Here is a 7,502-nt window from a genome sequence, read left to right as displayed (position 1 = left end):
ACCTCAGTCTCAATACCTGTCAGTGTTAGTGACAATTTCGGTAGGGTTTGCTCAGATATCTATGGGGCTGCGTGGTATTTGGTCTCTGAGGATATTGGGGGAGGAACACTCTGGTTTAGGGGATGAGGACTGTGGCTCACCTCGCATTTTGCTCCCGTGGCTGTTAATAATCAACTCTTGTTTCTCTACCATCCCTGCTTCTCCGCCGTCCCCACTTCTCTGCTTTTTGCCCTGATGTCTTGGCACTGCCACCTGTGGAACTCACAATTCTCTCATGCAGGATTTTTCAGTGAACCCACCGCACCTTCGCCCCTCTCGCTCCTCCTGCTGGGAGCTTCGGCTTGTTGTGAGAGGCAGCTTCTTTGTTTCTCCCAGTCTACTCCCAACCTGGGTTTCTGTCCTGTGGTAGCTCTTATGTGCAGATCCCACTCTCAGACATGCTGGTGTGCAATTTAGGTGTTTTTTGTTGAGTTTAGATTATTGTTATTTCAAGCAGAGATTTCCAGGATGTCTCTCACTCCGCCATGTTTCTGATGTCCTCTGTAGCTTCTTCTTAATGATTATTTTAATTATGATTAATATATATTATTTATATATTTATACTTATATAAATATACTGTATAGTTAAATGTATAGTGCTGAAGTATGTATTTAACATAAATTGTACTGTTCTATAAGTTGATTTTTCTATTCAACGATATATTTTGAAAATCTGTTTGTGTTATTATTGATAACTGTATTCATTCATTTGAGCTACTGTGTAAATAATTAACTATTCTCTTAATATTAGACATTTAGTTTATTTCAAGTTTTTCACTGTTATAAATGCTGCTTCAGTAATAATCCTTGTACATGTTCCTTTCTGTGCATGAGCATGTATGACTCTAGGGTAGATGCTAAAAAGTAAAATTGTCAAATCATGAGGCATGCACATTTTAAGTTTTAATAGATACTGTACTTCCAAACTGCCCTCTGATGCAGCTGATCTAATTTACACTGACACCCCCTGCCTCACAGATCTGTTTTGAGGATAAAAAATAATAATTCACATATAGCACTCAAATAATAGATGTTGTTTTACAAGAGGGTCATAATGACATTTTACCAAGCAGCGAAGCTTCTGTGGATCCGCTTTCTTTTTTTTTTTTAAGGGTACTCAAATTCTGATCCAGATTCTGATTAGGTAGGCAGTAGCCTGATAATTAAAATTATGAAAGTTTTCATCTACATTTTCTTTGCAAAATTAAATGTCTTCTTAAACACACACAAACATACACAGAGAAGCAAAAATAATACTGGGGAAATATGAATTAGATCGGTGGATGTCAATATCCTGGTTGTGATATTGTACTACAATTTTGTAAGATGTTATAATCAGGGGAAAGGGTACAAAAATTTTCTCTGTATTATTTTCTATAACTGCATGTGAATCTACAATTACCTAAAAATGAAAACTTTATTAAAAGTCTTTAATAGACAGGTATTATAAATTACTATATTTTGAAGACAACTTAAAAGAGAAGTTACTGAAATGTCTTAGCAATGACAATTTCTCTGAAACAATCATATAGCTTTTAAAGGGCACTATTTAGAAGAAGACAACTCTAATGTTTTAAAATGAATCTGTTGGCCTTCTTTTTACAGGAAGATTCCTTTCTTTGCTGGCCAACCTCACTGATTACTTACATTTTTTACATTGAGCATTTCCCCAAACTCTTCACACTTAATCTCATTCTTTTCTGACAGAAATCTCTAAGATATTACTATTTTTTCTTATTTGAGGAAACTAAGTCTCAGATAGTTTAAATGACTAATTTTAGGCACACCCAGCTGGTCAGAAGTGATTTGGCTATTCATTTTTTATATCTTGCTTACACCTCTATTCGTCATCCTGCTTTCCATTTTTCTTTTTTTAGTTCTTTCTTTTTTTATCAGGCTTTCTTGAAATATAATAGACAATTAGTTGCTCATATTTACATTGTACAATTCAATGAGATTTTTTCAAATATAGTTGGCATAAAATAATATATTAGTTTCAGTTGTATAGCATAGTAATTAGAGATCTATATAAAGCACAAAGTAATCTCCCACTAAATCTAGTATTCCTCTTCTCCCTTACATATTTATTGCAACATTATTAACTATTTTCCTTATGCTACACTTTTATTCCCATGTCTATTTTGAAATTATCCATTCGTACTTCTTAATTCTTTGCCCGTTCATGCTTACCCTCCAACTCCTTCCCATCTGGTAGCCCTCAAAATATTCTCTGTATCTGAGTTTGTTTCCAGTTTTTTTGTTGTTGTTTATTTTGTTCTTTAGCTTCCACATGTATGTGAAATTATGTGGTATTTGTCTTTCTTTATCTGACATTTCATTCAGTGCAATACCCTCTAGGTCCATCAAAGCAATATCTTTTTCCATCCTCTTCCTTTTAGTCTGTGTCATTTAATCTGAAGTGAGTCTCTTGTAGGCAGCATATGTAGGGGGCTTGTATTCTTATTCATTCAGGCACTCTATCTTTTGATTGGAGCACTCAGTTCTGCTCCATTTGAGGTACTTGTTGATAGGAATGTAATTACCATTCTTTATTCCTGTTTTTGGTACAAGCTTTTTCTTCTTAAAGAAGTCCTTCCAACATTTACAGTAATACTGGTCTAGTGGTGACAAATTCCTTTAGCTTATTTTTCTCTGGGAAGCACTTTATCTGTCCTTTGACTCTAAATGATAGTTTTAATGGATAAAGTATTCTTGGTTGTAGATCCTGGGTTTTCATAACATTGAATATTTTATGTCAAACCCTTCTATCCTGCATTGTTTCTTTTGAGAAATCAGCTGCCAGTCTACTGGGTGCTCCCTTGTATGTAACTGTTTTTCTCTTGCTGCTATTAAGATACTCTCTTTGTATTTAACCTTTTGTATTTTAATTACAAAGTGTCTTGGTGTGGGCTTCTTTGGGTTCATCTTTTTTGGGACTTTCTGAGTTTCCTAGGGTTGTATGACTACTTCCTTCACCAGGTGAGGGAAGTTTTCCATTATTATTTCTTCAAATAGCTCTTCAACTTCTTGTTCTCCCTCTTCAGGTACCCCTATGAAATGGATATTTTTACTTTTAATTTTGCCCCATAGGCTCCTTAAATTATTATTATAGCCTTGGCTTCATTTTTCTTGCCATTCTGATTGAGCATCCTTGGCTTCTCCATCTTCTATATCAGTGGTTTGATCTTCTTTTTTATCCACTCTGTTTATTCCTTCTAATATACTTTTCATTTCAGATAATGTGTTCTTCATTTCAGACTGGTTTCCATTTTTAATTTCCATTTCCATTTTTATGGGTTTTTTTTATCTCTTTGTTAAAGTTCTCACTGAATTCATCTACACTTCCCTTAAGTTCATTGAACATCTTTATAACCAGTGTTTTGAACTCTGCATCTGTGAGATTGCTTGACTCCATTATTCCTGGATCTCTGTTCTGTTCTTTCATATGGTTTCTGCTTCTTTGTCTTCCCATTTTGGCTGCCTTTCTGTGTCTGTTTCTATGTACTAAGCAAAGCTCCTAAGTCTCACAGTCTAATTAGTGTGGCTTTGTGTAGTAAGTGTCCACTGTCATAGTCCTGAGAGGGATTCAGCTGCAGGCAAAGTTTAGCCTCAGCCCGTGCCTCTCTTGGGGCACTTGTTAAGATTCAGCAAGCTATCCACAGATGCCGTGCTTATATTTGCCTCAAGAAACCATGCCAGAAACTGAGGTCAGCTTCCACCAGTATGAGTCTTGGCACTACTCTGCAAGGAGCACCAGACTTGCCAAGGACACAGTTGAATGTGACTTGGGTGGGGCCGTGCATTGGGGAGGCAGAGTTTCAGGAAATCCTCTGAGCAGAATGATCTCTGTTATCCTGTTTGATGGCGGCACGAAGTCTCAACACTGGGAGAGGGGAAGGCTCAACAGAGGAACAACGGATACCACAGACACTTTTGTCAGAAGGCTCAACAGAGGAACAATGGATACCACAGAAGGTTTCGCCTCTGGCCCTCACTCCGACAACTCAGTATCCCTTGTAAGTCTCTGATGTCACCTGAGCAGCCTACCCAGTGCTAGTTCTCAGAGTGAGCAAGTCTCTCACCATGAAAGTCCCCTCATGGACAAAGCCCCTTTAATTGGCATCTGCAGCTGCCACTGTCATAGCTTCTGTCTCACTCAGCTGCTAGAGACTGGGCAGCTTTGTGTCTTAGCCCCCTCCTACCTTCTACTGTTGCAGGTTGGTTAATTATTTCTCTCCCTAGTTGTAGTGCTTCTGCTCATCTAGATTCCAGGTGACTTTGCTTGCTGTTTTCTCTGTGTTTCTGTCACAACTTTTATTTGGTCACAAGAGGGATGAACAAAACCTCTATCATCTACACCATTTTTTCCTACCCCTCCTTATATTTCTAAGGTGAAAACAATTGCCCTGTTTTATTTCTCACTTGTAAAATCTCACTCTCTTTTTCTCTAGGGCTATTTCAGTGAGAAGTTGTAAGATGAATACTTTTTCTATTCATCAGTGTTGTATGTAGACCAAAAGGAATTATGAGAAATGCAATTTTGAAATTAAGTAAACAGGTCAAAAATTCCCTGAACATCATGAAGAGAATAAAATTGATTTCTCATTTAAACACCCCCTCTGGAGACACTACAATTGATGGGTTTCTATCATCCTTTTCTCTAAAATGTCCTCTTTCTTGTCACAAGGCTTTCATTAGCTTCAATGGATGCTCTGGGCATTAAAAAGAGCTGAAGGAGTGTGTAATAGAGATGAACAGAATATGATATACTTATATTACAAGACAATTCTTCCAGATCATGAGGTCTGCAGATTTTTACATTAGTGTATCTTCAAAAAGTTTTATTAAACTAAATACTCTTTCATGAATTTTTAAGTTGGTTTTTAAATTTTTATATCATGATGTTAAATATGTGCAAAAGATATATTTTAAGTTTTTACATTTTTAAGCAAACAATTACATCACTTTTAAAGGTAGCCAATGGAATTTGTTACTACAATGCTACTCACCATCATCTATTATTTTTTAATTATGTGGAAAAAATTATGTATATAAACTCTTCTTTAATTGTCAGAAAATTTACACTATTTCTTTTTCTTCTTGACTTTATATTTTCAATTACTTCTCTCTCTAAATTTTTACCTATTATAATATATTTTCCTTGTAAATCTTTTACTAATCAATCTATTTTTCTTCCATGCAATAGATATATGTATTTAAATTAAAATCTAACTTTTAAAAACTTCCTTTGAGCAGATAGCATCACATATTTAAATTTTTAGGATTAAATTTTCATTACAATTATTATTATAAAAATAAATATATTATAGGTTTGATAAATAATTAGTAAACAAAAGTATAATCTTAATGAAAATGTACTTTTTAATAAGACAGATACAAAATCAGTTTGTGTATCCATGAATGAACGGCACTTATTCCTAGAATGAAACAGGATGCAACATAAATTTACTTCTTTTCTATTATATACTAAGAAAATTCATCACTTAATCAAGATGGCGATAGAAGGAGTTTTGTTATAAATGGCCACCTAATTTTTAGAACTTCTAAGTTATATAATAAAATTCACATAGCGATCTATCATCAAAAATTATTTTAAATAATCTATCAGCTGGTAACTGGTTTAGGTCTTGCTTCACTTTTATTGATGACAAAGAATTAGAAACCTCTGAATTATAAAGGATATTGTTGCCCAATTTTAAAAGTCATTCACTTTCTCAACACTACTACCAATACTTTAAAGTATCCTTTGTTGGCACTCTGGAGTGTGTTAGACCCCAGAGCAATGAACCATAATAAATTTCAGTATGAGGGCTTTTCTTCTGTAAAAAGGGAAGGAGCTATTGCAAAAGGGGAAGTGAAAAAGGGAACAAGCTTCAAATACAGGTCTGCTTTAGGCAGACCGATTTTTGGAAAGAAAGCTCAGCGAAGGTGAGGATCTGAAAATTAATCCCCTAAAACTTTTCAGGAATTTTCAGTACCTCCCTTCTGTCACAGCACACAGATGTAAATTTGTAGAACACTGCTCAAAGTCACTATTGTCCAAAACTTCATGGAAATTCTTTAATGCAGCATAATGAGATTACCTTGGTTCAAATACTGGTTCATTCACTTTCTAGTTCTTTGATTTTGTGCAAATTAATTTCTCTGCACATCCATTTCTTCATTTGTAAAATGGAGGTAAAAATGGTACACATCTCACAGGACTACTGGGAAGATTAACTATATTAATATGCATAAAATGTTCAGAATAATGTTCACTACCATGATCATCATTATTACCAACATCATCATCACCATTCTATCAATGGCGGGGGATTTGGGAAGATGAAGAGGAACAAAATATGATTGAAAGAGGAAGAAGGGAAAATGTCAGGTGTATGTGTTTGTATATGTGTATGTCTACTATGATATAGATACATTTCAGAATCTAGAAATAATTAGAACAATGTTGTTATTCAAATGCAAGTTCCATGAAGGTAGCCTATACTTATTGTCCCTGTAGCCCAATTCCACTTTGCCCTTCTTCATATTTTCTGGCACACTGCTATATTCATAATAGACTCTCAATAAATATTCAACAAATTGATAACAGAGTGAGGAGAGAAATCTGTACTAGCAAGTTAAATTGCAAGTTATAAAACAAATTGTTAAAAGTAGTGCAAGTCCATCCATTAATAGTCATGGTCCTGGAAGACCAGTGTTTTTCTTTAAAACTGATTTTCAGGGTCTTATCCCACTCTACTGCATTTATACTTGCTAATTCCATTTCCGTGACATAATGCTGGCTGCATAACTTGAGGGCTCCAGTGCAAAATGAAAATGCAGGGTCCCCTGCTCAAAATGCAAGAAAATGCCTGTACTAAAACATAAAGATTTCCTTTCCTCTTTAGTTTCTCTCTCAACTTGCCATGATGTTTTGAATCAGCCATTTAATGTCATTCTAAGAAAAAATAAATAAAATTTTAAACTGTTAGCATGAATTTTACTGTTGATGTTTTTATTATACAATGCTAGTTGTAAATGCAAATATCTGAACATTTAACTCATGTGTAGAATAACTGAAATCACACAATTTGTATTTCATAGCTCATACGTGCATATGTATTCCTTTCTTACCAGAACAGTGGAAACATTGTAAAACCTAACTCAATTGTTTTCATTTCAATTCTTGATACACATACATTCTAGCAACACTCAACATTCAGCATAGCGATGAGTTAGGAATGTCTGAGAAAAAAGGGAAAATAATTAATGGTTGTCATATCTTTATCTCTCTATGGCATCATTTTCAGCATAAGTGGTTAGCTAATATAGGAAAATAACATGAGTAAGAAAGGATATGGTAAAGTTCCTTGGTCATTTATAGTTCTTAGAATGTAATTGCCTTCTTTTTTATTAAATGCATTGGGGTAACATTAGTTAATACCATTATATAATTTCAG

This window comes from Pteropus medius, unplaced genomic scaffold (assembly GCF_902729225.1).
Source record: "Pteropus medius unplaced genomic scaffold, Ma_sr-lr_union100, whole genome shotgun sequence".
Taxonomy (NCBI): domain Eukaryota; kingdom Metazoa; phylum Chordata; class Mammalia; order Chiroptera; family Pteropodidae; genus Pteropus; species Pteropus medius.
Note: the sequence above shows the minus strand (reverse complement) of the source record.